This window comes from Nycticebus coucang, chromosome 12 (assembly GCF_027406575.1).
Source record: "Nycticebus coucang isolate mNycCou1 chromosome 12, mNycCou1.pri, whole genome shotgun sequence".
NCBI classification, from domain to species: Eukaryota; Metazoa; Chordata; class Mammalia; order Primates; family Lorisidae; genus Nycticebus; species Nycticebus coucang.
The window spans coordinates 100,941,473-100,969,110 of record NC_069791.1 but is presented as its reverse complement, the minus strand read 5'-3'; the positions used below and the strand labels follow the sequence as shown (position 1 = coordinate 100,969,110).

At 41.0% G+C, this 27,638-nt stretch overlaps 1 protein-coding gene and 1 pseudogene across 6 annotated transcripts in view; one reads left to right on the top strand and one right to left on the bottom strand.

Moving 5' to 3' along the window:
- Positions 1-27,638, top strand: part of ADCY9 (adenylate cyclase 9) — a 145,752-nt gene that overhangs the window by 15,272 nt on the left and 102,842 nt on the right. The gene's annotated exons all lie outside the window — the stretch shown is intronic.
- LOC128562160 (histone H1.0-like) lies at positions 9,984-10,703 on the bottom strand (annotated as a pseudogene).

Here is a 27,638-nt window from a genome sequence, read left to right as displayed (position 1 = left end):
AGACTATACTTTGAGAACTGCTTCCCTACCTAAACTGTGAGATAGAAAGATTGAGAGTTTTGTATAAAGCATCCAAACAGGCGTTCTCACATGTATAAAACAACTCAGACTGGAGTTATGATGAACATTTCACATTTATTGTGGAAGGAGCAAATGCTTTAGTTCTTACATTTACTTTTTCTTATAAAATCTTTTAAAATCTTTTGTGATTCTGCCAAACTTTGTTGGTGGTGTTTAAGGTTGATGCTAACATGCATCAACTTTGCTTTTGTGAATTTTTTTTGGAAGGGCTCACCTTGTGAGTGGTAAGATTTAGCGGTTAGCTGTTTGGATTTTGGTTTCTTTTTTTTTTTTTTTTTTGGGACAGAGCCTCAAGCTGTCGCCCTGGGTAGAGTGCTGTGGCATCACAGCTCACAGCAACCTCCAACTCCTGGGCTCAAGTGATTCTCCTGCCTCCGACTCCCAAGTAGCTGGGACTACAGGCACCCGCCACAACGCCTAACTATTTTTTGGTTGCAGCCATCATTGTTTGGCAGGCCCGGTTTGGATTCGAACCCACCAGCTCAGGTGTATGTGGCTGGTACCTTAGCTGCTTGAGCCATAGGCGCCAAGCCTATATTTTGGTTTCTGATACATTTGGATTTAATTCTCAGTTCTGTAATTTCCAAACTGTGGGACCTTTGGCAAACTACCTAGGGGTCTACAATTTATAGGAATGATAGTACCTCTGTCAGAGAGGAGTTGGGAGAATCAAATGAGATAATTTGAGGAAAGCGCACATTAGGGTTAGTGGCTTGGTCACCACAGTCAGTAACTCACTCTTCCACCTGGCTGAGTCACATTTTGTGCTGTACTAAAGGGTGTTTCTTTTTCCCTACACTCTATTTGGTGATGTACATCTTGTATAATTTAGTACTGAAACTCAGAACACATTGGGGACTGCGATTGTGTCAGTTTCTCATACTTAAAAGGGCAAGTGTCCAAAATACAAAACACTGATAGTTTTTTCTGTTTCAACTGTGGCTGCCAAGTTTGGCAACTTCTTTATTAAAAACCGTTGGGAGTTCAGGCACTGTTTTGCTTGGGCTGCTTCAGGTCCCGAGAGCTTTGAAGTATTTAATGTGATGTAGCCCTTGATAGTTGAGAAATTATGGGAAAGTGTTCAGCTTTGAGACTCTGGAGATATTGACTAAGGTTTGAACTAGAATGGTCATTCAGCTGTACTGTATTCTACTGTAAACTCATTTATTTATTCATGAAATGTTGAATGGTCCCTACCATTTGCGAGGCCTGGACTAGGTTCCGGAGGTAAGAGCGTGGCCCCTGCCCTCTTGGAGGGTATATCCTAGAAGAGGAAGTAGAATACTAATCAAATAATCACCTGAACTAATATGCACTAGACTTACTAATTGTATTAGATGGAGGGCTGGGAGATAGGGACCTTTTATTATCTCTATTTTATAAGTGAGGGAATTGCTGGGCACAGTGGCTCACGCCCTAATCCCAGCACTTGGGAGGCCAAGGCGAGTGGATTGCGTGAGCTCACAGGTTTGAGACCAGCCTGAACCAGAGTGAGAACTTGTCTCTAAAAAAAATAGCCGTGTTAGGCGGCACCTGTGGCTCAGTGAGTAGGGTGCCGGCCCCATATACCAAGGGTGGCGTATTCAAACCCGGCCCCGGCCAAACCGCAACAAAAAAATAGCTGGGCATTGTGGCGGGCACCTGTAGTCCCAGTTACTCGGGAGGCTGAGGCAAGAGAATGCAGCCCAAGAGCTGGAGGTTGCTGTGAGCTGTGATGTCACAGCACGCTACTGAGGGCTGCAAAGTGACACTCTGTCTCTAAAAATAATAATAATAATAATGATAATAGCTGGGTGTTGTGGCGGGCACCTGTAGTCCCAGCTGCTTGGGAGGCTGAGGCAAAAGAATCACTTAAGCCCAGGAGTTTGAGGTTGCTGTGAACTATGACAGCACAGCACTCTACCAAGGTGACAAAGTGAGACACTGTCTCAAGAAAAAAAGTTACTTTGTTATAGTTCAGTTCCTTATAGATAGCTTATTTTTGATGCTTATATTGTCCCAACTTGGACCATGGGAGCCCCTTTCACTTGGCCCCTGAGTCTTTTTCACACAATTCCAGTGGTCTTTCATAGCTTTCATATTCATTTATTCTTTATTTTTATGTTTTTGAGGCAGGGTCTTGTTCCGTATCCCAGGCTGGAGTATAGTGGTGCAGTCACAGCTCACTGTAACCTCAAAATGTGGGCTTAAGCAGTCCTCCTGCATCAGCCTTTCCGGTAGCTGAGACTACAGTGTGTGGTACCATCCTGGCTAGTTTTCATTTATTTATTTTTTATTTTTTGTTGGAGACAGCTTCTTGCTATTTTGACCAGTCTCAAACTCCTGGCCTCAAGTGATCCTCCCGCCCTGGCCTCCCAAAGTGCTGGGACTACAGGTGTGAGCTGCCTTGTCCTTCCATTTTGATACTCATTTAGTGACAACATTTAGCAGTCCTTTTAAGGAACAGAGAAATTACAGATATTTAAATCTCATTAATTCTGTCCATCTGATGTTTATTCAGAGAGACTGAGCTAAAGTTTAACCTCTCCTTTTTTGAATGAAAATTAATGGTATATACATGTTTATATGAAGAACTAATGCTACAGATGAAACAGTTGGCACATCTTCGGTCTCTCTGGAAACATGAATTTGCATTCTTACAATCGACAGTTACAGAGCAGTGTAGCATTTCTTTCTGTAATATCTTCCCACTAATGCTTTTTGGAGGACTGGTGCCTGTGAATGTAGGTAAATAGTCATAAAGAACAATAAAAAGAAAGAAATCTTAATCCAAAGTGCAGATTACCTGTTTGCAGACTGAGGAGTGCCCCAAGCCCAGCAAGCACAGTCCTCCTGGACAGCTGTGGAAAGTTCCAGAAAGCCCAACTCCAGGAATTCTCTTTACAGGAGTCTTGCTCTGAACAATGCCTTTTGGAACTCTGGTTTAGCCACTCTTTTTCTGTCTTTCCTCACAACCGACTTGCTTTGCTTATTTTGTTCATAATCTGTTTCCGGGCTGCTGGAATGATGCAGGTATCTTGAGAGCAGGAATTTCCCCGTGTTTTGTTTAGTGCCGTATTCCTAGTGCTGGAAATATAGCCAGACATATGATAAATATGCAGTAATATTTGTTGAATAAATGAATGAATGAATGATTATTGTAACTACTCACACTCATATGTAAGCATGCTGTTATGTATGAAACCATAGCTCAAACATCTACATAGAAGAACCAGAGGCAGGTGCAGGGCAACAACCACTTTGCTAGTAATGGTTGAGTTTCATTAAATAGAGGCTGCAGGTGGGTCTTGAAAGGACCTAGACAAGGCTGTGGAATGTGAAACAGGCACATGAGTACTGGGTGGCAAGTGGGCAGCTTCAGGAGCACAGGCTGTGAGGGTGTAGTGGCGAGGGCCAGTGGGTAGGGTGGCTGGGCCATAGGGGAGAAATACAGAAGATTGAAAACCTAAGTACTTAGGGCCGAGAAAATGTGGGGTTGAATAGCTTTGTTTAGGGAGTTATTTTTAAGCATTGTGTAAGGAAATTTCAAGATGTCTATTTGTCTTTAATAATACTGTAGCTCTTGATAATTCTTATTTGATTATCATTTACACCCATGAAAAAGCCAGTGTACCCTTTTTTGGTAAAGCTCCAGGATAGTCTTTGTGCATAATTTCCAGGATTTTTATGTAATGCTATTAAAATCTGTTCTCCCCCCACCTTCCAAAGAAAAATGTGCCACCAGAAGAAGCTTTTGAATCATTTATTTTCATATTTGAGTTGTTTGGGAAATATTAACTACATTTTTTTAACAATGTACTTTGAAGAGTGAAAGAAAACCCACGTGTGTGATTTATTTTCTTATATATGGATATTAAAATACAGTATACCATTAAGGCTATGGCATTTTGAGGAAAAGTGTTTATTGCACCTTAATTCACTTAGTTTTACCCTATTAAATGTTACTACTGCATTCTGTAACTTCACAAATGAATTCTTCTCCCTGTGAGAAAATGCTTCTGCCTCTTATGGCCATTAGTGTTAATTTTTGTTTTGTGAATGAGCTGTCTGAAAACTGGGTGGAGGAGAGGAATTCTGAAAGGAAAGCACTTTTGTAGAATTACATTATTTGTAAAAATGAATTTTTGCTTTCCATCTAAAGATGTTTTCTCCACTAACCAATTAAGCACTTTGGGGCAAATAATTTAATCTTCTCAGGTTTTTCATTTCCTCATATTAATAAAATGTGAAGTTTTAACTGGATATACTATATGATTCTCCACCATTCTTTAAGAATAGCTGAGATTCGGGCGGCGCCTGTGGCTCAGTCGGTAAGGCGCCGGCCCCATATACCGAGGGTGGAGGGTTCAAACCCAGCCCCGGCCAAACTGCAACCAAAAAATAGCCGGGCGTTGTGGCGGGCGCCTGTAGTCCCAGCTGCTCGGGAGGCTGAGGCAAGAGAATCGCTTAAGCCCAGGAGTTGGAGGTTGCTGTGAGCTGTGTGAGGCCACGGCACTCTACCGAGGGCCATAAAGTGAGACTCTGTCTCTACAAAAAAAAAAAAAAGAATAGCTGAGATTCTCATATGATTGGGGAATAGTGGTTGTTCTTAATACGAAGACGTCGTTTCTCCTTTGTCCATTTGCTGAAACCCTCATTTAGACAAATTTAGACTAGGGAGACTCAGATTTACAGAACCACTAAATTGCAGGGTGTGTGTGAGATTTTTAACTTTATAAAGGATTCTTTACTTCCTTTGAATATAAATAAGATTGAGTTCTGGAAGTATAATTTACACATGGTTTTTTAGGGTCACATTTGTTGCACAAAGCAGGGTTTTGTTAGAACCCCATTTAATTTTGAAAGTTCGAGAGATACTTTTGAAATGGCTTGGAGAAAATGTGAAGTGAATAAATTTTTTTTTTTCATATGTGCCTTATTTCCCATTTGAATGTTATTTTGGAGACAGGTTGGAAAGGTTGTTGTCGATAAAATGAATTACACTATATTTTTCACTAGTAGCATTGAGCAAATAACTTGTGTAGCTAATAATGTTCTTATTTATTGATTATCCCTTTAAAAAAGGACTCTTGCACCTGATAGTGAGTTGCTGGATCTATTTACCATGTTTTTAGTGTGTCAGGGATAGATAAGTTAGGCCTCTAGTACTCCCCAAATTGAGGCATCTGGGAAGTGTCTATCTTAGACCTTGTAATTAGTAATCAGAGGTCACCAATGTTGGAAGGAAACTCTTAGATTTTACAATGGATTTCTAAAAGATTCTGAATGGCTTTTTTCTTCTCAGGAGCATATTTTTCTTTCTTGAAATCACTGATGCAGAACATTTGATTTCCTGTAATTTCCATTTTCTTTGTTCAAAGTGTCTCTTTTCTGGATCTCTTGAGTTTCTGTGTGTGCTTTCTCTTCCTTTTTGCTCTAATGATGAACACTCATTAAAGCCTTTCCTCTAACAGCTTGTGAGCTGGATGAGACAGTGTATCCATCCAGGGGTAGTTAATCCATCGCTCCTTCATTTTATTTTTCTGTCTTATGTTTATAGTAATTTGACTGTGGTATTTTTTTTTTCTGAATGATTTTCTGAGCCTTTCTTAACAAACAGCAAAGAAGCTCGTGGAAAGTAGCATAACATTTGCTATGATTTGCGTGACTGGTGAAATAAAGTAGAAGGGGAAGAACTCTACTTGGTTTTGAAAGACAGTGTTGTCATGGGGTACAAATGTTACCTGAGAAAGAGAATTTCACCTCAACAAAGAGACCCAAGTTGTGAACCTATAGCTTCCCTGAGAGAAAGTGTTATTCAGAGCCTGCTGGAGTCGTATGTTTTTTAAGGACTAATGGGATGTACTCAGTGTGGAAGTAATTGAAAAACTTTTAAAACTACCATGCAAACAAGAAATTTCAAAGGACTTTTCTTGTCTCTCACACACATTTCACAGTGAATGTCTCAGCTGGAATAACTTAATTAACGCTGTGTTCTTTCTGGCTCCCAAAAGAAATGGTGATTATGAACACTTTTTCAGAGCTGATGATTCTAAGGTATCAACTTTGTCCCTCTGCCATTTGAAGTTCAGATGGAAATATTTACTTTCATAGCTTTAGTCATGATGTTGCTTTATTTAGTAGCTATTAAATTTCCAATTCCATATACTTCCCTGGAGGTGTTCCAGTTTGCACTAAGGTTTCTATTTCATTTAACAGGATCGCTTATAGTGTGCGGAGCTTTTCCAAACAAGGAATATCAATGAGGTTCTTATTCTGGGTGATAACTTTGAGCTATTCTGTGATTTATTTGTTTTTCGTAACAGCTTTTCAAAAAAATACACATACCATCCAATTCATTTATTTAAAGCATACAGCTTGGTGGTTTTTAATATATTGATAGAACTGTGAAACCATCACCACTATCAATTTTAAGAACATTTTTATCACCCAAAAAGAAGTCTTGGACCCATCAGCACTCTGTTTTCTCCCAAACCTCTCAGCCTCTGGCTTCCACTTTCCTTCTACTTTCTATGTCTATAGATTTTCCTGTTTCCTGAATATTTTACATAAATGGAAGCATAGAACATGCAGCCTTTGGCATCTGGTTTCTTTCACTGAGCCTGACATTTCCAGGGTCCATCCATGTCGTAGCATGTTGTCAGTACTTTGTCCTGTTTTATGCTCAGATAATACTTCATTGTGTGGATAGACCTTATTTTATTTTCCCATTCATCAGTTAATGGAAAAAGTATTTCTGTTTGACACCGCAATCAAGCTGATTGTTTGAAAATAAGTTGAAATGATAAAAAAATTTTATTATTTAATAGTATGTGTGCCTCGACTAAAGTTTAGCCATTTCATTTTCTCTCTTGTTTAGAAGTTTCCCTGAAAGGCACAATTAAATGAGATTTATCATTGAATTATTTGATGTAAATGTTTCATATAGTCAGTTTGGTGTTTTTTGTTTGTTTTTAAATAGCTAGCCTCTTTTCTAGCCTTGCTCCAGGTTGATTAAATATTAAGCTTTCTCATCTGTTTCCTTTCTTCCAGCGAGTTCCTTAGTAGAGGGCTTTAGGAGTAGTATATGGTTGAATATGAAACCAACCTTATTTGATATGCTGTTAGATATAAAGATCAGTGATAGTAAATCTTTCTGGATGGGTGAGTTTTCTAAAGAACTGAATATTTTCCCTTTGATTAAATCAAATATTTTCCCATTTTAACAATTTAAACATTCGGTTTTATATTTCTGAAATGTATAAATAAAGCACTTTCTCACCTTCATAAAAATGAAATATGTCAAATAAAATTTAATTTTCTTGATGACTCAGTTATTTGTACTACTTGTTCTTTCGCTTTTGCTAATAGCAATTTCCCTATAAAAGTAGGAATTTTTGCTTTTCTTTAAACTAAGATTGCTCTGTTTTTGTAGTTCTTATGTTGTTTTTTTAAAACCATGTTAACATTCCACTGAGGATAGTTCTTATGTTTAAAAAAATAATTTTTTTGCTAGCCCTCTTGCTATCAGCTAATGTAGCTGTTGGAATACTTTCCTATAACAAATTTTCTCTTAGTTTTCACTTTGTTCCATTAAAAAAAGCACAACTAATAATCAAGTTTGCTAACCCTGCAGATGCAGTTTGATTAAAAGGACTAAGGATTCAGTTTTTGTGCAATTTTTTGGTTGTCAGCTATACTCTGAATAAGTGAGGTTGCTAGGTACATGAGTTCAGGATGAGTAAGATGTTATTTTTTTCAGTTATTTTTAGTATATTTTTAAAGGGGAGGAGGAGAAAGAGAAATTTGAATCAAATTTTGTCTTATGAAATAGAGCATATTTCCTGCAAGACCAAAAGTAGATACCTTTTGCTTATATAGTAGAAATAGAAAATGGGAATTATAGATTAAGTTCTATAGCCAATAATTACTTAGAATTAATGATTCTGTTACTAGTTATATTATAAAGCCAAATGTGAGCATTAAATTAGGGAAGTATTGACTTTTATTAAACTTTACCAGAATTTTAAGAAAGTACTTTCCCGGTTGGCGCCTGTGGCTCAGTCAGTAAGGCGCCGGCCCCATATACCGAGGGTGGGGGGTTCAAACCCGGCCCCGGCCAAACTACAATCAAAAAATAGCCGGGCGATGTGGTGGGCACCTGTAGTCCCAGCTACTCGGGAGGCTGAGGCAAGAGAATCGCTTAAGCCCAGGAGTTGGAGGTTGCTGTGAGCTGTGTGAGGCCACGGCACTCTACCGAGGGCCATAAAGTGAGACTCTGTCTCTACCAAAAAAAAAAAAAAAGAAAGTACTTTCCCAAGAAATACCAGGTAAGAGGAATTATAGAAATTGTATGTATTCTCTTTTATACTGCCAGGGAAGAACTGGCTGTATTTATTCCTCTTTGGACCAAAGATGTATGTGTGGATTTTTATCCTAGAAATTTGATGACCATGACATTCAGTACCACGGAAACAGTGGTAGTTTGCTGAACTTGTTTGTTTTAGGGAGGTTTGTTCTTACTGAATGGCCTGTCCAACAGCCAGCTTGCCTCGTATGGGTTGTCAGTGACTTTTATTTTTTTCCTTTTCCATTTTTATTTTTTAAAGTTTTAAAATTACAAAGACAGCAGAATTTTCCCAGCACAGGTAACACTTGTTTTAAAAAAGGGGTGAGACTCGCAAGTGCACGATTTTCCTATTATTAAAATTAAGAGAAAGACACCTGTATGGGATTTTTCTCACAGCTTCTGGGCAGGAAACGTAAGTACTAGCCCTAGATGTGTGTGTATATGTATGTGTGGATATACACACATGCACACAGATCTAGGTCTGTAAAACTACGTAGCAAATTCAAAACCATCTGTGGCGTCTTACTGTCCACTTCCTGCCCACTCCTCCTCCCCAGCTACAAATACTTACAAAAGACTCAGAAGTAAAAAGGGGTCAGGAGGTTTTTAAGTGGCTGTTGGTTAGTCTAGACTGAACCTCACCAGAGCAAGGAAAGCCACCTGTTCCTTGTATAGGAGGGGCAAAAAATTAAAGGAAAAGGAAAAAGGTCTTCCTGGAATACAATCCATCAGTTATGGATTAACTTGTTATGGAAAAACTTGTTTCAACAGGGCACACTGGTGCACTTGGGTGACTGACTCTCCTTCCCCCAAAGTTTCCAGTCCCAGTTACAAAGAGACTTTGCTGAAGCCACAGAGAGCCCCCAAAGGCCAGTTCCTATAGCTCAGTGGTCCTCAACCTGTGGGGTCACGACCTCTTTTAACAATGAAAATACATTGCGGCATTAGGAAGGTTGAGAACCACTGCTAAAGCTTCTCCCAACCTGCTGCCACAGTGCGTCCCCAAGACAGTAGGCCAGAGGGCAGACTAACAGAAGTGAGTAGGAAAATGGGTTTGGATCCCCATTACTCACCGTTAGGAGGTGGAAATCATCCTGGAGACTGTTTTTTCCCACCTCCCTCTCTCCTCTCACCAAAGGCTCTAAAACCCAAAGCAGTGTCCAATTTAAAGAAACCTCCCTGGCCTTAAAGATATTCCCACTAACCTCACAATTCCTGGGCTTACTCTCATTCAGCAGGAACAAACTGCCTCATCTGTTTTCTTTTCCCCCATGTACACTCGTAGAAAAAACAAAATTCACCCAAATCTCTAACCCCATAAGTAGATTAATAACAAAACAAAATATAAGTACATTTCCATCATTACAGAGATGAGACCTGTTGTTGCTGCCCTTACACAGCGGGTCAAGGAAAAATGAATTATTTGGTAATTTCTGAGGAATCCAAATTCTGTCTCTTATAAAATCAGAATAAAAGGGGCAAAGGACTGTAGATAAGAATCAGGAGAGAAAAAGAAGAGAAGTATTTATAGAAAATAGACAGGAAGGAGTAGCCATAAGAAAAGATTTTATTGTCACTTCTTGCTTGCCTTCTTGGCACTGGACCTTGGTTTGGGCTTCATGGATTTGGCCTTTTTGGGCTTGGATGCCTTGACTGGCTTGGCTTTAACAGTCTGGGTTTTTGGGTTTCTTGGGTGTGGCAGCCACCTTCTTGGCCTTCTTAATCAGGGTGGCTTTGGGTTTCTTGTTTTAGAGCTTGGAGGCTGCAGCCTTCTTGGGCTTGTTTGCCTTCTTTGGTCTGGCCACCTTCCGTTTCTTCTTAGTCTTCTCAAAGGCCACTGACTTCTTAGGCTCATTGCTCTGGGCCTGCTGGAAGGATCCTGAGGCACCTGCCCCTTTGGGCTACTTGAGGACACCAGTGGTGACCAGATGCTTGATGGACAACTTGATCTTTGAATCACCGTTCTCATCCACCTTGTAGTGACTCTTCATATACTTACGAACGAACTAGTGGTAAGGAGCCAGCGCAGTTCTTCTCGGCCTGGATGGTAGCTACAATCATGTCTAAATATGTGGGGTTGTCCATGGACTTCCTGGAGGCCTTAGCCTACCTAGGATTGGTTGTAGGAATAGATGTGGAGTTCTTGGTCATGGCGAACTCCCCTGGTCTGGCTGTTGAAGACGCCTTCCAAAGGGCTAGCTCTTGTCAGAGGCTGAGCAAAGCCTGCCAGGGGATCTGCTCTTGGGCCCCTGACTACTGAGCCAGTCTGGAGTCCTGGTCCTGGGAATGCGGGGCGAGGAGTTTCTGTTTCTCCTCCCCAGCTCGGGTCGTGGAGGGTCTGGGTGGACCGGCTGTGATGACTGGGCCCTGCCGCTATGTCGCTTGGTCTCAGCACCTGGCTCTGCCTCTGCTTCTGCCTCCAGCTCCTCTGTCTCCTTTTACCCAGCTCTGCATCTCAGCCATCGGTGTCTTAATTTTCAAATTACAGTCAACCCTCCCTTGAACAATATGGGTTTGAACTGTGTGGAGACATCTTTTCTTTTCAATAAATAGATTGGAAAATTTTTGGAGATTTGTGACAATTTGAAAAAACTTGCTGATGAAACACATAGCCTGTAAATAGCAAAAAGAAAAATGTTACGAAAGTTAGGTCTGTCACGGATGTATAACATATAGGTAGATACTAGCCTATTTTATCACTTACTACCATAAAATATTGTACAAATCTATTATGAAGAGTTAAAATTGATCAAAACTTACACACCTAATAAACACACACTGTTAATGATACCTTTGGCAGTGGAGAGAAAAATAAACAACATACAGGTACAGTATTAGAACTGTATAAAATTAACTGCAGTACAGACTGTACTTCTGTAATAATTTCATAGCCACCTCCTGTTGCTGTGGTGGTGAGTGAAAGTACTACTAGTATCCACTTAAGATGCTCTTAGGTCATCTCTCTGGAAAATTGTGTATTGAAGTAAAAAGTGATCTCTTGCGGATCTCTTGTATTTTTCATCGTGTTTAGTGTAAGGCCGTAAACCTTGAATAATACCCTGGGACCCGTATCTAGTGCCACAGGTGGTGCTGGAAGTGTTCCCAAGAAGCAGAGAAAAGTCATGAAATTATGAGACAAAGTTGAATTGCTTGCCACGCCCTGCGGACTGAGTTTGTTGCCATTTCAGACAGATGATTCATCTTGTAAACAGATGACGTACACTTACAGTGTCATAAATACAGTACAGTACTGCAAGTGGATCTTCTCTTCCTTATGCTTTTCCTAATAATATTTTTTTCTAGCTTGTTTTATTATAAGAATACAGTATATAATACATGTAACATACAAGGTATGTGTTAATCGACCGTTATTGGTTAAGGCTTCTGGGCAATGGTAGGCTATTAGTAGTTCAAAGTTACTTGTGGATTTTTAACTGTGCTGTGGTCAGTGCTCTTAACCCTCACTTTGTTCAAGGGCCGACTGTCGTCATTGTGTAGATACTTTAAAATGGCACATCTTTTATTTAAAAAATGGCAGTCTGAGCATCTGATTTCTCCTTGGGGAAGTGAGTCACCCACCCCGAAGGGTTTGGGTGAGCCTTAAATGAGATACACACATAGAAGCATCTGGCACTAAGAGGTGTTTATCAGATGCTGGTTTTCACCCTGTGACCTCCCCTGAAAACCTATTTTCATCAGTGTTGAAACCCACGGATTGCTGCCCCTGAGGAGCAGTGCTGTAAGGAACTGTGAGGCTCTATAAATGCTGCAGCCTCATGCCGGACATGTGAGGCACGAGGTTGCAGCACTCTCGTGACATATTCTGTCACTCTCGCAGCTGCAGGAAACTCAGCAGTTCCCACTTGGACTTAGAGGAAGGTGTCAGGCAGGTCACTGCTATGTACCAGAACTCACCTTTGCATCTTTGATGCTTACCTTGCCCTTTGTACATGCGTCCTTGAGCCTTGAACTCGTCGTGTCGGTGTCTGGGACCTCCACCAGGCTGAGACGCTGAGGCACAGGGGTGCTTGCTGTGACTATGGCTCAGACCAAGCACTTAACAAGTGCTGTGGGATTCAGTCTTTTGTTGTCTGTAAAACACAACCAGGCCCTGTTCTCAGCCCTGGGACACATTGTGACAAATTCCTCTGCTGCTCCGCTGCTCCGGGGAACCTGCTGTAAGAGAGCCCAATAAAAAATATGCAAACAGCTGAACACAGTGTCCCATAGTGATGCAGGCTGTGCAAGCCAGCAAGGCAGGGCCAGAACACAGATTCTGACATGAATGATTTTGTCTGGTGGGTAAAAAGTACAAGCAGGTATTAATTAATGTTATGAGTGATTTAAAGCAGTACGGTGAATGTGACACTTTAATCCCCTGCTAACCCCTTTGACAGATAAAAATTTATTTTCATGTGTTAAGTGCCCAGTTCAGTCTTTTCCACAGAGACTTATGTGCCACTCACGCAGTGCCTACACTCAGGAGGTTGAGTTTTTTGTTTGGTTAGGTTTTTTTTTTTTTGAGACAGTTGCACTATCTTGCCCTGAATAGAGTGCTGTGGTGTCAGAGCTCACAGCAAATTCAAATTCCTTGACTCAAGTGATCTTCTTGCCTCAGCCTCCCAAGGAGCTGGGACTGTAGGCACTCACTACAACTCTCAGCTAGTTTTAGAGATGGGGGTCTCGCTGTAGCTCAGGCTGGTTTCGAACTCCTGAGCTCAGGCAATCTACCTGCCTCCGCCTCCCAGAGTGCTAGGATTACAGGTGTGAGCCACCAGGCTTGGCTGACATTTCTTACTGAATAATAGTCTTGGTAGCATTGTTGTGATTTCTGAGGATTTCTCTCGATCTAACTTGCCTTCTAGTCTAGGCTGTAGGCCTGCTATTCATGTTCCTGATTGCTTTTATTAATTGTCTCTGTTCCTGGCTTCTCAACTCAGGCTCAGGCTTTTTGTACTATATTTAGGAACTTTTTAAAAATTATTATTATTATTATTTTTTTTCTTTTTTTTTTGGAATTTTTTTTTTTTTTTTTTATTGTTGGGGATTCATTGAGGGTACAATAAGCCAGTTACACTGATTGCAATTGTTAGGTAAAGTCCCTCTTGCAATCATGTCTTGCCCCCATAAAATGTGACACACACTAAGGCCCCACCCTCCTCCCTCCATCCCTCTTTCTGCTTCCCCCCCCATAACCTTAATTGTCATTAATTGTCCTCATATCAAGATTGAGTACATAGGATTCATGCTTCTCCATTTTTGTGATGCTTTACTAAGAATAATGTCTTCCACTTCCATCCAGGTTAATACGAAGGATGTAAAGTCTCCATTTTTTTTAATGGCTGAATAGTATTCCATGGTATACATATAAAAATTATTATTATTATTTTTTTTTTTGCGAGAGAGTCTCAAGCTGTCGCCCTGGGTAGAGTGCTGTGCTGTCACAGTTCACAGCAACCTCCAACTCTTTGGGCTCAAGCGATTCGCTTGCCTCAGCCTCCCAAGTAGCTGGGATTACAGGTGCCTGCCACAAAGCCCAGCTATTTTTTGGTTGTAGTTGTCATTGTTGTTTGGCAGGCCCGGGCTGGTTTCGAACCCACCAGCTCTGGTGTATGTGGCTGGCGCCTTAGCCGCTTGAGCTACAGGTGCTGAGCCTATATATCACTCTCCACCCCTTCCTTAATGTTATTCTGTAGTTTCCTCATGCTTTGTTGAGTTCTTTTAATTTGAAGCAAAATTCACACAACATAAAATTAATGATTTTAGAGTAACAATTCAGTGGCATTTAGTGTGCACTCCTCAATCCCTGGGCCAAGGAGGATGGGTGCTGGCCGGTGGCTTGGTAGGAAAGGAGCGGCATAGCAGGGGGTGAACGGTGGTGAGTAAGTGAAGCTTCTTCTGTATTTAAGCCGCTCCCCATCACTAGCATCACTGCCTGAGCTTTGCCTCCTGTCAGATCAGAGGTGACTTGAGATTCTCACAGGAGTGCAAGCCCTACTGTAAACAGCACATGTGAGGGATCTAAGTTGCCCGTTCCTTATGAGAAGCTAATGCCTGATGATCTGAGGTGGAGCTGAGGTGGTGATGCTGGCGCTGGGAGCAGTTGCAAATATAGATGATCATTAGCAGAGAGGTTCAACTGCACAGAAACCATAATAAATCAGTTTCTTGCAGATTCTTATCAAAACCCTACCAGTGGGGGGTTAAGCTGCATCCTGTGGCAGGCTTTATAGGAGCATAACTTTGGGTGTCACTGTCTCCCATCATTTCCCACATGGGACCATCTAGTTGCAGGAAAATAAGCTGCGGGCTCCTATTGATTCTGAATTATGGTGAGTTGTATAATTATTTCTTTATACAGTAGACCTTCTGTAAGTTGACCACCCAAGGAACTGTAACAAACTGGACAACATACAGAGTTGGTCAACATAAGGAACTAGGCCCACTGTGCTGTCAGGTCTATGAAAATTAGGTCAAGTTAAGGAGGTGGTCAATGTAGGGAGGTGGTCAGCTATGAAAGTTCTACTGTATGTTACAATGTAATAATAATAGAAATAAAGTGGACAGTAAATGTAATGAGCTGGAATCATCCTGAAACCATTTCTGCCCTCCACCCTTGGTCTGTGGAAAAATTATCTTTCATGAAGCTAGTCCCTGGTGCTGAAAAGGTTGGGGACTACTGATTTAGTGCATTTACAGTGTTATGCAGCCATCTCCTCTATCTAGTTCTTAATCATTCTCATCTCCTTAAAAGAAAACCCCATGCCCATTAAGGAGTCACTTCCCATTCTCTCAAACCCCAGCCCCTGGCAATCACCAATCTGCTTTCTACTCTGGGATTGACATATTCTGGACATTTCATATAAATGGGGTCATGCAATATGTGACCTCTTGTATCTGGACTCCTTCAAAGAGTGTCAGGTTTTCAAGGTTCTTCCATGTCCACGCATGTGTCAGTGCTTCTGTTCCTTTGTACAGCTGCATAAAACCCCCTGTTATAGACAGACGACAATTTGTATTTCCATTCATCCATTGATGGACATCTGGGTTGTTTCCGCCTTCCTGTATGAGTTTTGTTGGAGTATCTATTTTCAGTTCTTTTGGGCATATACCTACGAGTGGAATTGCTGAATTATATCTTTAACTTTTGTCTATGTTTAACTTTTTGATGAACCTCTAACACTTTTAAAATGAGGAATTTGTAAAAAGGGCCCTTAAAAAGTCACACTGGGCAGTCAGATGTTTCAGAAAACATCCTGAGAGTTTATAGGCAAGCTGGTGACAGAGAATGCTATGAATTTTGTTATTTTGATTGAAATAGTTACTTCATTCACTATAAATTGGATTTGTGATTCTGATAAAGTTATAATGTAGATAAAAAGTTTAGAGACTTTGAAAAAATGAACATATGAGTTTTGGCTGTTCCCTTAAAGCTGGCATTGGATTTGGCAACTTTGAAATTGTGTGTTAGATAAACAGTCAGTATCTAGGGCAAACTTGAAAAAAAGTACTATTTAAATATTGACAAAAAAAAAAAATTCCCCCAAATCCCAAACAACTCTAGGAACTTTCTTGTTCAAATGAATTCAAACTGTCTAAACACAGTGTGATAAAATTAGGCTTCCCCTCTGGTTTCCGTGGGGTCGAGTGAGCCTGTGAGCGCTGTGCCCAGCTGGGACACTGTGCTGGTCAGCTTCCTTGGAGCACAGGGGTGTGGGATGCTTCCCACAGCCAGCAGGGTTCCCACAGTGCTTCCTTAATATAGAATGTTCTTAAAAGAAACATTGGCCACTGAAAGAACTCAACTCCCAAACATGGTCATCAGTTGGTAGTTCATTTTTATTTTGTTTTCGTGTAGTTAAAACAAGAAATAGTATGTAAACACATTTATGTTACCAAGTATCCGTATTGTTTAGGATAGAAGAGAAAAAAACTGAGTTCCTAATCAGAAAAAAAACAAAACTTGTTTATCCTTGAGGGCAAAGGAAGAAGCAATGTCCCTCTGTGATTAAATGGAGGAGGGTGGTGGTCAGCAAGGCAACTTCTTTGCCAAAAAGTTGGGGTAGGTGGGAAGCATCGATAGGGGTACAGGGTGGGCTCCAGTGCTAATAACCTCAGCCAGATTCCCCTCTGGTCAGTGACAGTGCACCCACCCACGTGTGTTTTAGTCCACCTGAACAGCTGCTCTCATGTGGCAGTGTGGAATGGCCTCTGGGGCAGCAGGGTTACAGTTACAACTGAGGTGACTACCAAAGTTGTCAGGCAGTCCTCAGGCCTACGGAGTCCCAGCACATGTCATTTATTGTTTGTTAGGACATAATTCACGCCTGTAAGTTAGGAAGTAAAACTGTCCAGAGTAAGTGGGAATAGCTTCTCCAGGGGGCAGAGGGGCCCTCAGTGGATATTAGGACCCCCTCAGGGAGAGAACTATTCTGGAAAGTGCCTTCTGCAGCCACGCTTCATTTTGCTTTCTCTTTTAAAGCCACCGTTGCACTCATCCATTGGTTGAACAAAGCTTTTCAAACCTATTATAGATTGAGGACACCATGATAAATGAACGATGGTCCTTGTCTTCAAACCTCCTAGACTAACCCCTTCAGTGCTGGTGGGAATGTGGAATGGAGCATCCACTGTGAAGAGCAGTCTGGAAGTTCCTGGAAAGGTTAAACATGTTCTTTCCCAAGAGAAGTGAAACCATACGTCTACACAAAAGCCTGTACACAAATGTTTTTAGCAGCATTATCCACAATAGCCAAAAAGTAGAAACAGTCTAGATGTCCATTAACTGATGAGTGGATAAACAAAATGTGATGTAGCCATGTAATAGAATATTACTCAGCCATGAAGAACAAAGTTCTGATATGCGATACAACATAGACAGGGGTTGAAAACAACCTAAGTGGGCTTGGCGCCCATAGCATGGTGGTTATGGTGCCAGCCACATACACCAACACCGAGGCTGGTGGGTTCAAACCCAGCCTGGGCCAGCTAAGCAACAGTGACAACTGCAACAAAAAAATAGCTGGATGTTGTGGCAGGCTCTTGTAGTCCCAGCTACTTGGGAGGCTGAGTCAAGAGAATCGCTTACCCCAAGAGTTTCAGATTGCTGTGAGCTGTGATGCCACCACACTCTAATGAGGGTGACATAGTGAGACTCTGTCTCCAAAAAGAAAAAGAGAAGAAAACAAGCTAAGTGAAAGAAGACATGGAAAAGCCCATATACTGTATGATTCCATGTCTGTGAAATATACAGAACAGGCAAATCCGTAGAGATAAAGTAGATTAGCAATTACTGGAGGCTGGGGAATTGACGGGGAAATGGTGAGTGACTGCTTTGAGGTATAGAGGATTTTTTTAGGGTGATGAAAATGTTCCAAAATTGACTTTGGTGATGGTTGCAAAACTTTGTGAATATACTAAAAATCACTGAACTGTCTACTTTAAATGAGATAATTGCATGACATATGAATTATAGCTCAGTAAAGCTGCTATTAAAAAATACCTACTAGTGTGGGCACAGCGGCTAGCTTCTGTAATCTTAGTACTCTGGAAGGCTGAGGCAGGTGGATTGCTTGAGTTCATGAGTTTGAGACCAGCCTGAGCATGAGCGAGATCCTGTCTCTACTAAAAACAGGAAAAAAAAATACTAGCCGAGTGTTGTGGCAGATGCCTGTAGTCCCAGCTACTTGGAAGGCTGAGACAAGAAGGATCTCGTGAGCCTAAGAGTTTAAGGTTGCTGTGAGCTGTGATACCATGACACTGTACCGAGGGCAACAGAGTGAGACTCTCTCAAACAACCACCACCACCACCAAACAAAAAACATACATACTAGACTAACAGTAACAATTAATCGGAATATACTGTATTACAAAGCAATTGTAGATTAGAAAGATAAGACTGGGAAGAAAGATTTTGCAGTTCATGGAGTGGAAGGGCATGAGGTGGATGATACCATTTCAACCTCTTTGGAGGGACAGAGATCCTGGGTGATTGCCATTCTTTGGGGATCTGTTTCAAAATTGCATAAGTTTAGGAGGACTGATTTGTGCTAACCATGAGACTGATGATAGATAAACTACACGCCAGTGTATTAGCTTCTTTTGGGGAATATGGTGTACTTTTTCCAGTGGCTAGAATATTCATATTTACTGCCCAGGGCACTTCCTTCAGAGTATCGAGGTATCCGGGAAGCCTGATTAATAGTAACAAGATTACTTAAGGAGCACAGTATCAGAGCACATGATCTTACTTTACTCAGCCATGGGGAAATCAGTCAGCATATCTCATCAGGGACTTATGCCCACCAGATTGAGCACAGTCCCTGAACTGTGCAGTGTAAACACCACCGACTCTTATTGCTCCCTCCTTGAGAAGAAAAAGTATGAAGCAAACAAGTCTGGATACAAAACAAAACCTCATCAGAAAAGAGAAAACATCCTACTTTATAAGGAATGTGAATAAATGTAGAAATGCTTACAAATAAAGCCCAAATGGTTTCAAATTAACAGTGTGCAAGTAGAGATCATAAATTGGTTGAAAGTAAGGTAGGGACAGTCTCAGAAGAAAATAGGCCTAACCAGGTCCATTCTTAGGACAGGAAGACTTGACAGGAGAGAATGGGTGTAGGTAGGGAGAGGAAGGAAGTGTTGAAGGTGCCTCTGCAGAGATGAAGAGATTGTGGTGAATGTGTCATGTTACTGACCTCTAACATTGTGTCGTCATGGAGTGAGTCACCCAAGAGAGGCTGCCTCAATATGGAATCCATGTGGGGATGGCAACGTTGTCCATCTCAGAGGTATGGAAAAATGAAAACAAGACTTGTCTTCAAGTTTGGTTAATAGCCTCAAAGAGAGAGAGAATTGGGGTAAGTGGTCAGGAGATGAGGCAGATTTCAGAGAGCACAGTAAGGAGGAAAGGCTGCAGTGGCCATTGATAACCCACTGGAGAATAGCAGGACTGAGGGCCAGGGAGGAGTGTAGAAGTGCTCGTGGCCTGCCTTCCTCAGTCGGCTGCTGTGGGCCCTGGTCACCCAGGCAGAGCTTTCATCCCCTGCTGCTGGATCTTGAGCCTTAGGTTCCCCCTAACTTCCTGGCCACATTTCTGAACTTGGCTGGTCACTGCAATCTAACAAATTAAAACTGATTGATGATACTACAGAATTATCACCCATGTTTTTTTGATGTGATAAGAGTATTGGGTCTGTTTTTTTTCATAAGGATTTTATATTTTTTAGAGACATTTATGGAAATATCAATAGATGATATCTATATTTTGCAGCACCGCTAAGAATGAGACCTTCCCTTAAATAGATTACATTGTTCTATTCAAACTCCCCCTCCAGGCTGATGAACTCATTTTGGATACTGACGTCTCTTCACATTTGTGATCCCTTCTGTACCTGTGTCATCTGAGATGAGCTTGCTATTTTCCTTCATTACCATCCTGGGCAATATGTGGACCCTGATGGGGGGTTGAGGGGGTTCACTTGAGGCTGTCTGACCTCAGGGTTTGGGCTTTCATTCTCTCTACCACCCCCACCTCGTCCCGGGTCACACAGGATGCAGCCGATTCTCCCTCTGTGGAAAGCACTAGAGAAGGAGTTTCTCTTTCTCTTCTTTTGTGTCTCTGTCTTCCATTCCCATAGATTTGGCTTCCCGTCCATCTTTCTAACTCCAAAGTTAGATCTGAGTATTGTAAATACCCAAGTTAAGTAGTTAACTTAAGAAGCTAAAGGAATGTGAGCCATCCCTTGGCAGGCCTCGCTTGACCATGATAGGCACACAGATTACTACAGATCTCATCCCAACATTTTATTTAAAAAAAATTTTTTTATTGAGCTATATTTCACGTACCATACAGTTCACCATCTGAAAGTATATGGTTCACACAGGTTTGTGTCTCTCATGGCAAACAATTCTAGGACATTTTCGTCACTCCAAAAGAAACCCTGCATCTCTTAGCTGTCACCCTGCAAGTCACTCCCCAGAGTGACTGAAAACCTCTAATCTGTTTTCTGTCTCTGTGGATTTACCTATTCTTGACATTTCATAGAAATATAGTCACATGGGCTGGGCACAGTGGCTCACACCTGTAATCCCAGCACTCTGGGAAGCCAAGGCAGGTAGATCGCTTGAGTTCTGGAGTTGGAGACCAGCCTGAGCAAGAGTGAGATGCTGTTTCTACTAAAAATAGAAAAACTAGCCGGGTGTTGTGGTGGACACCTGTTAGTCTCAGCTACTCGGGAGGCTGAGCCAAGAGGATTGCTTGAGCCTGAGAGTTTGAGGTTGCTGTGAGTTAGGATGCCATAGCATTCTACCCAGGGTGACAGAGTGAGACTCTGTCTCGAAAACAAAGAAATAGAATCACACAGTATGTGACCTTTTGTGTCTGGCTTCTTTCACCAAGCATCATGTTTTCAGGGTGCATCCATGTTCTAGCGTGGAGCAGTGTGTCACTCCTTTTTATTGCTGAATAATCCATTGAATTTTATCTATTTATGATTATTTATTCATCAGTTAATGGACATTTGGGTTATTTCCGCTTTTTGGACTATTATAAATAATCCTTCTATGATTAGAAAATTTTAGTATACAAATTTTCATGTGTGTATGTACATTTTAATTTCCCTTGGGTGTATATCTAGGAGTGGAATTGATAGGTAATATGGTAATTCCATGTTTAACGTTTTCTGGAACTTTGTTTTCCAAAGTGGCTGCACCATCTTATTTTCCCAACAGCAGTGTGTAAGTATTCCATGTTTTCCATAACTTCACCAGCAATTGTTATTATTTGTTTTTTGGTTATATCCATTCTAGTGGGAAGCACATTTACTTCTGTATCAAACACAAACAGCAAACTCATATTAAAAGAATACATTTTATGCTCTGACAGAATAAACATGTTACATTGGTTGGTATGCTTTTGGCTATGAGTTAAATAAAATCAGCTAAAAGAAAAAGGAATTTATTATCTTACATAACACGAAGTGTGGCAGTTCCAGGGCAGATTTTCAGAGGTTTGAGGACATGTCTTTCTGTTTTTGCTTTCTGCCATCATCCACTGGGGCTGAGAGTACATGTGTGCGTGCGTGTGTGTTTTTCCTGAGCAGGGAAAAGGAAATTCCCCAGACAGGCATCTGCTAGTGAGGAAGGTTAGGGGTAGAGTACTTAAGGAAACTTGCTCAGGAATGCAAAGCATTAGTTTGTGACTTCAGTTAAAATGTATTTTTTTTTGAGAATAAAAAAAAAAGCTGTTGTCCTAGGTAGAGGGCCGTGGCGTCACAGCTCTCGGCAACCTCAAACTCTTGGGCTTAAGTGATTCTCTTGTCTCAGCTTCCCAGTAGCTGGGACTACAGGCACCTGCCACAATGCCCGGCTATTTTTTTTTTTTTGTAGTTGTCATTGTTGTTTTAGCTGGCCCGGGCCTGGTTCTAACCCTCCAGCCTCTGTGTATGTGGCCAGGTGCTACCTAAAACGTAGTATTTTTAAAATAAAAATGTGAGTGGTTGTTCTAGGAGGAACTTGTGAAATACATCATGCAGCCAACTCAGCCTGTGCATATCTGACCCCCAGTTCTCCAGGTTGGTCCCCATCCCCAAACCATGCACAGCCATTCTTTCTACTTCAAACTTGCATCCCTAGCAGGGAATTCAAAGGGGTGCCTCTCTGCACCCCTCCCTGGCTGGTTGGCTGCCCCTTCCCTACGCTGTCAACCCCCTGTCCTTGTGGACACAGCACCACGGGCTCACATGGGTACTGCGATGCTGAGCGTGGGTGTGAATGAATGAAAGGAAGAAATCTGGGCTTGATTTGGTGGGAGGTAAAGTGCTCTTGAAGGTTTTTTGAGCAGCGTTATGATTGTCAAGATAAATGTGGTTAAAAAGCATTGAGGCAATTTATTCCTTTAATAGAGACCCATTAAATGTCTTGGGTTTCACTGATGTGTCTTTTTAAAAAGCCTTATAACAAACATAGTTCTCAAACATACGTCTGGAACTCTGGAAAGCATTAGTTGTTCTGCAGGAATGACAGAGTATCTCATATGTGGCCAGCTCTTCTGGAGTTAGGGAACTGCTCCTGGTTCTGAGGATGGCTTCATGGTCTATTGTGAGTGGGGTACCACCTTTTCTTTACTGTTAAGTGAATAGATTTCTCAAGTACTCTCAAATTATTTGTTCCAATTTGTACCATATGCCATGAGAGAAGGTTAAGTGTGAGGTGCTAGTGGTTCCAGGAACACACACATGTAGGGAGAGCAGTCTTTCCTCCTGCCACCTGTGTTTCTCCCTGGGCCACATCACAGCCTGTATGCCTGTCTTCCCTTTTCGTAAAGCACAGACCCATAAATGTTTCTCAGTTTAAAAATAATGTTTTCCCTACCGTGAGTCAAGGTTAAGTTCTTGTCTATCTAATTTTAGTTCCTTGTTTTCATGAACTTGGAAGTGTTTTCTTTAACCAGAAAACAGAAAAAAGCACACAGAGAGACTAAAGAAACTTCTTGCTATGTTCCCCTGTCGTTTAGGCATTTCTACATGAGATTTTCTTTTTGGTTGATCAGGTTATTAAAAACCAAAATTGTGAATTAAGACAGAAGTTTAGAGAAGACACAAGGGAGAAAAATTGCTCTTTATTAGGAACAAAGTGGTCATTTGTTGCCACATGGAATGTTCTTGGGGTTAAAATTGATAGATAAGCTGGGCGCAGTGGCTCACACATGTAATCCTAGCACTCTGGGAGGCCAAGGCGGGTGGACTGACTGCTGGAGCTGGGGAGTTTGAGACCAGCCTGAGCAAGAATGAGACCCCCATCTCTTAAAAAAAAATAGCCGTGTTGTGGTGGGCGCCTGTAGTTCCAGCTACCCAGGAGGCTGAGGCAAGAGTATCGTTTGAGCCCAAGAGTTTGAGGTTGCTGTGAACCATGACGCCAGAACCCTCAACCCAGGCGACTGAGATCCCGTCTCAAAAAAAAAAAAAAATTTGAGAGTAAGCATGACAGAAAGTTTATGTTAAAGGCCTGTAGAACACTGTTGTGGCTCTGAAAGTGTGAATTTTTTATTTTCTATATTAAAATTTTATATTTATGAATAATTTATGAAAATGTCAAAACACATCATTCTGTGAAACCTATTTGAAAATTATATCTGTATATGATTTTATAACTTCTTCATATTCTTTGGTATAGATTAGTAATTTTTTTCTTGGTTAAAATTGATATCAATCAATTTTTGTTTTAATTATTTTGTTTGGTTTTTTTTTTGCAGTTTCTGGCCGGGGCTGGGTTTGAACCCACCACCTCTGGTAAATGGGACTGGCGCCCTCCCCCTCTGAGCCACAGGCACCACCCAATTTTTGTTTTAATTTTCTATTGCTATTTCATTTTAGATTTTTATGCCTCTGCATAATTCACATATTTTTATTTGTAAGGTGAATATATTTCCTTGAATTAATATACCAGTTTGTTAAACCATTTCCTGTTTGAGATTTTAGATTGTTTGAAGGTTTTTTTTTTTTCCTTTTGTAAATGTTGTAGCTTTAGGGAATGTGTGACATTTGAAGTCCTATGTTTAGGCAGATGGCAAAGGGGTGATGAACATCTTATTTTTATTATTTTTTACTATAAAAGTGAAACATCTTTGTGGTCTAACTTTTAGGAAAGACAGATAAGCAAAAAGAAGATTAAAAAAATATTTACCACATAGCAATATACCACATAGCATAGCAATAGAATGTTTCAGTGTAAGGTTTTTAGGCTTTTTCTTTCTTTCTTTTTGAGAGGCACAGGGGAGACAGGCTAGAGTGCCATGGCCTCAGCCTAGCTCACAGCAACCTTAAACTCCTGGGCTCAAGTGATCCTCTTGCCTCAGCCTCCCACGAAGCTGGGACTACAAGATTAATTTAACTTGTATGAGTGGAGAGATATACTAGTTTGCTGTATGAGAAGACTCAAAACTGTCAAGATGTCAAATTAATCTATAACCTGAAAGAACTTGATCAAAATGCCAAGTGAGTTTGTGAGGAAAGAAGTCTAACTTTTATCTGGAAGAATAAATGTATAAAAATAGAAAGAAGGGCCGGGGGCGGTGGCTCTTCTTAAATTTCCAGGTGCCAGTTAGCACAAGATCCACAAGTCTTAGACCATAAAGGTGAAAGCTTGAGAGTATCTCATCTGCGAGGAAAATCATTCATCCTTCTCTGTGTGGGTTAAATTAGATTATGTAAGCTGACAGTATGGAGACAGCGGGAGCTTTTGTCTTTGGACGCAAAAGATGCAAAACTCTACATCTCTTGTTTTGTTGAATTTCAAATGGAAGGATCTATAGATTTACCACCACAACCTGGATTTGACTTGAATTTTTCTTTTTTAGTTCTTTTTACCTTTTGTAGCAGAGAAATAATAAATATAGAAATAATAAAAATAAGTGACTGCATTTCACTCTTCTCAACACTGAAGTGAGATCTTTGGTCTCCCTTAATAGTCTACATAAAATGGTTCTTAAAAGTGTAAAAGTTTTACTTGAAGTTTTGTTAGATTCAAGATAACCCTTTGAATTTTCCATGTAAAAAAAACACTAAACTTTGTCACTTTTTACCCTTCTTCTTTGTAGACAGTTTGCTGGTACATTCTCTTCTTCTGTCCTTGGACAAGCGGGGGTGGTCCTGGGATTAGCACCCCTCCTTTGTAGGGAGGGGTACCTTCATCCACATCTGGGGTACAGACCTGTCCTGCAACCAGTGAAAACCTGACAAAGATCACCCACTTGTGTCTGTGTTGACTGATCTTTTCCCAATCTCATGTCTTTGTTTGTTTGTTTGTTTTGAGACAGAGTTTCACTTCCATGCACTTGGTATAGTGCTGTGTCATCATAGCTCACAGCAACTTCAAACTCTTGGGCTCAAGTTTTCCTCTTGCCTCAGCCTCCTGAGTAGCTGAGACTACAGCACCTGCCACAACTGTTGGCTTTTTTTTTTTTTTTTTTTGAGACAGAGCCTCAAGCTATTGCCCTGGTGCAATTCTCTTGCCTCAGCCTCCCAAGTAGCTGGGACTACAGGCACCCGCCACAACGCCCGGCTTTTTTTTGGATGTAGTTGTCGTTGTTTGGCAGGCCCGGGCTGGATTCGAATCCACCAGCTCTGGTGTATGTGGCTGGTGCCTTAGTTGCTTGAGCTATAGGTATCGAGCTTTTTTTTTTTTTTTTTTTTGAGACAGAGTCTCATTTTCTTGCCCTGGGTAGAGTGCTGTGATGTCATAGCTCATAGCAACTTCAAACTCCTGAGCTCAAGCGATACTCTTGCCTCAGCCTCTCTAGTAGCTGGGACTACAGGTACCCATCACCACCACGCCTGGCTGTTTAGAGATGCAGGTCTCCCTCTTGCTCAAGCTGAGTTCAGTCTTGAACTCCTGAGCTCAAACGATTCACCTGCCTTGGCCTCCAGAGTGCTAGGATTACAGGTGCTGATCTCAGGACGTATGTATCATGCCTGGCCTTCACGTCTTGTTAAACTGATAGCTGGGTACCCTGTTAGGATCACCAGTGCACAGGAGTGTTGCATTTGGCAAAGTGTTATCTCATAGGCATTTCTAATGCCAAGAATGGGGCCAAAGATCTTACAAGGCTCCTGCCCTATTTCATCAAGAGGCAGATCTCAAAGCATACTTGTGACTCCATTCATAAACTCTTCAAATTTAGAATCTTGTTGGATTTAGTGTAATGATTAAAAGGATGAACGTTGGAGCTAGACAAATCTGGATTTAAATTGAATCTTGGCTTTACTGCTCGTAAGCTGTGTGATGACTCTTGTGGAACATCTGTACTTCCATATTTCCTGGGAATTTTGCAGTCAATGAGGCAGCCCAGCACTTTTTAAAAAATCAAATGATTTTGTATAAATAGTAAAATAAGTATTAAGCCTTAGTCTTCTATTTTGGGACTAAAATTAATCTGGATAAAGATTCATTGTTTCCCCCTCTGATTATTCCTCAGTATGTAACATGTCTCCCTATTCCCACTCTCACCTTGGCAGCTTTTAAGATTTTCTTTTTATTTTTAATTTCCAGCAATTTGGACATGGGGAGTATTTTTGGTATTTATCTTATTTGGGGTCCTTCTGTGCTTTTTGGATCTGTGGTTTGATTTTTTTCATTATGTTTAAAAAATTCTTGGCTGTTAACTCTTCAAAATAAAGTGAGGCATTGGCCGAGCGCAGTGGCCTATAATCCTAACACTCTGGGAGGCCAAGGAAGGTAGATTGCCTGTGCGCAGGAGTTCGGGACCAGACTTAGCAAAGTGAAATCTAGAAGTAGAAAAACTAGCTAGGCATTGTGGCAGGTGCCTAGAGTCCCAGCTACTCAGGAGGCTGAGAAAAGAGGATTGCTTGAGCCCAAGAGTTTGACATTACTATGAGCTATGATGCTGTGGCATTCTACCCAGGGAGACAGAGTAAGACTCTGTCTAAAAAAAAAAAAAAAAAAAAGGCATAATTACATACATGAAAATTCAGTCTCCTTTATGGAGTCTGGCTGCTAGGAACAGATATTATTACTAACCCCCTGTGTTATTTATTCCTTTTTCCTCTCTTTTCTTCTTCCTTGGATTTTATTTTGTAATTCCGTTTTATGTTCTCTATTGATTTATTAGTTATATCTCTTTCCATCTTATTTTAGTGATTGCCTAAAGTTTCTAATGTATGTCTTTATCACTTTCTACCTTCAAGTTTTATACCACTTAGTCTAGTGTATAAGAACCTTGTGAGAGGGTGGTGCTTGTGGCTCAAAGGAGTAGGGTGCTGGCCCCATATACCAGAGGTGATGGGTTCAAACCCAGCCCCGGCCAAAAACTGCCAAAAAAAAAAAAAAAGAATCTTGTGAGAGTTTTTTTTTGCTATTATTGTTGTAATACTGTATTTTATATGTTTTAAAATCTACAATACATTGTTATTATTTTTGTAGTAAATTACTTTTGAGAGCAGTGTTGTCCAATTAAATTTTCTTCAAGGATCTGCAGCTTTGAGACTTTGTGATGTGGGCCATTCTCACTGGGGTTAGAGCAGGTGTCCCCAAACTTTTTAAACAAGGGGCCAATTCACTGTCCCTCAGACCATTGGTGGGCCGGACTATAGTTAAAAAAAAAATTATGAACAAATTCCTATGCACACTGCACATATCTTATTTTGAAGTAAAAAAACAAAACTGGGACAAATACAATCACACCACCTCATGTGGCCTGCGGGCC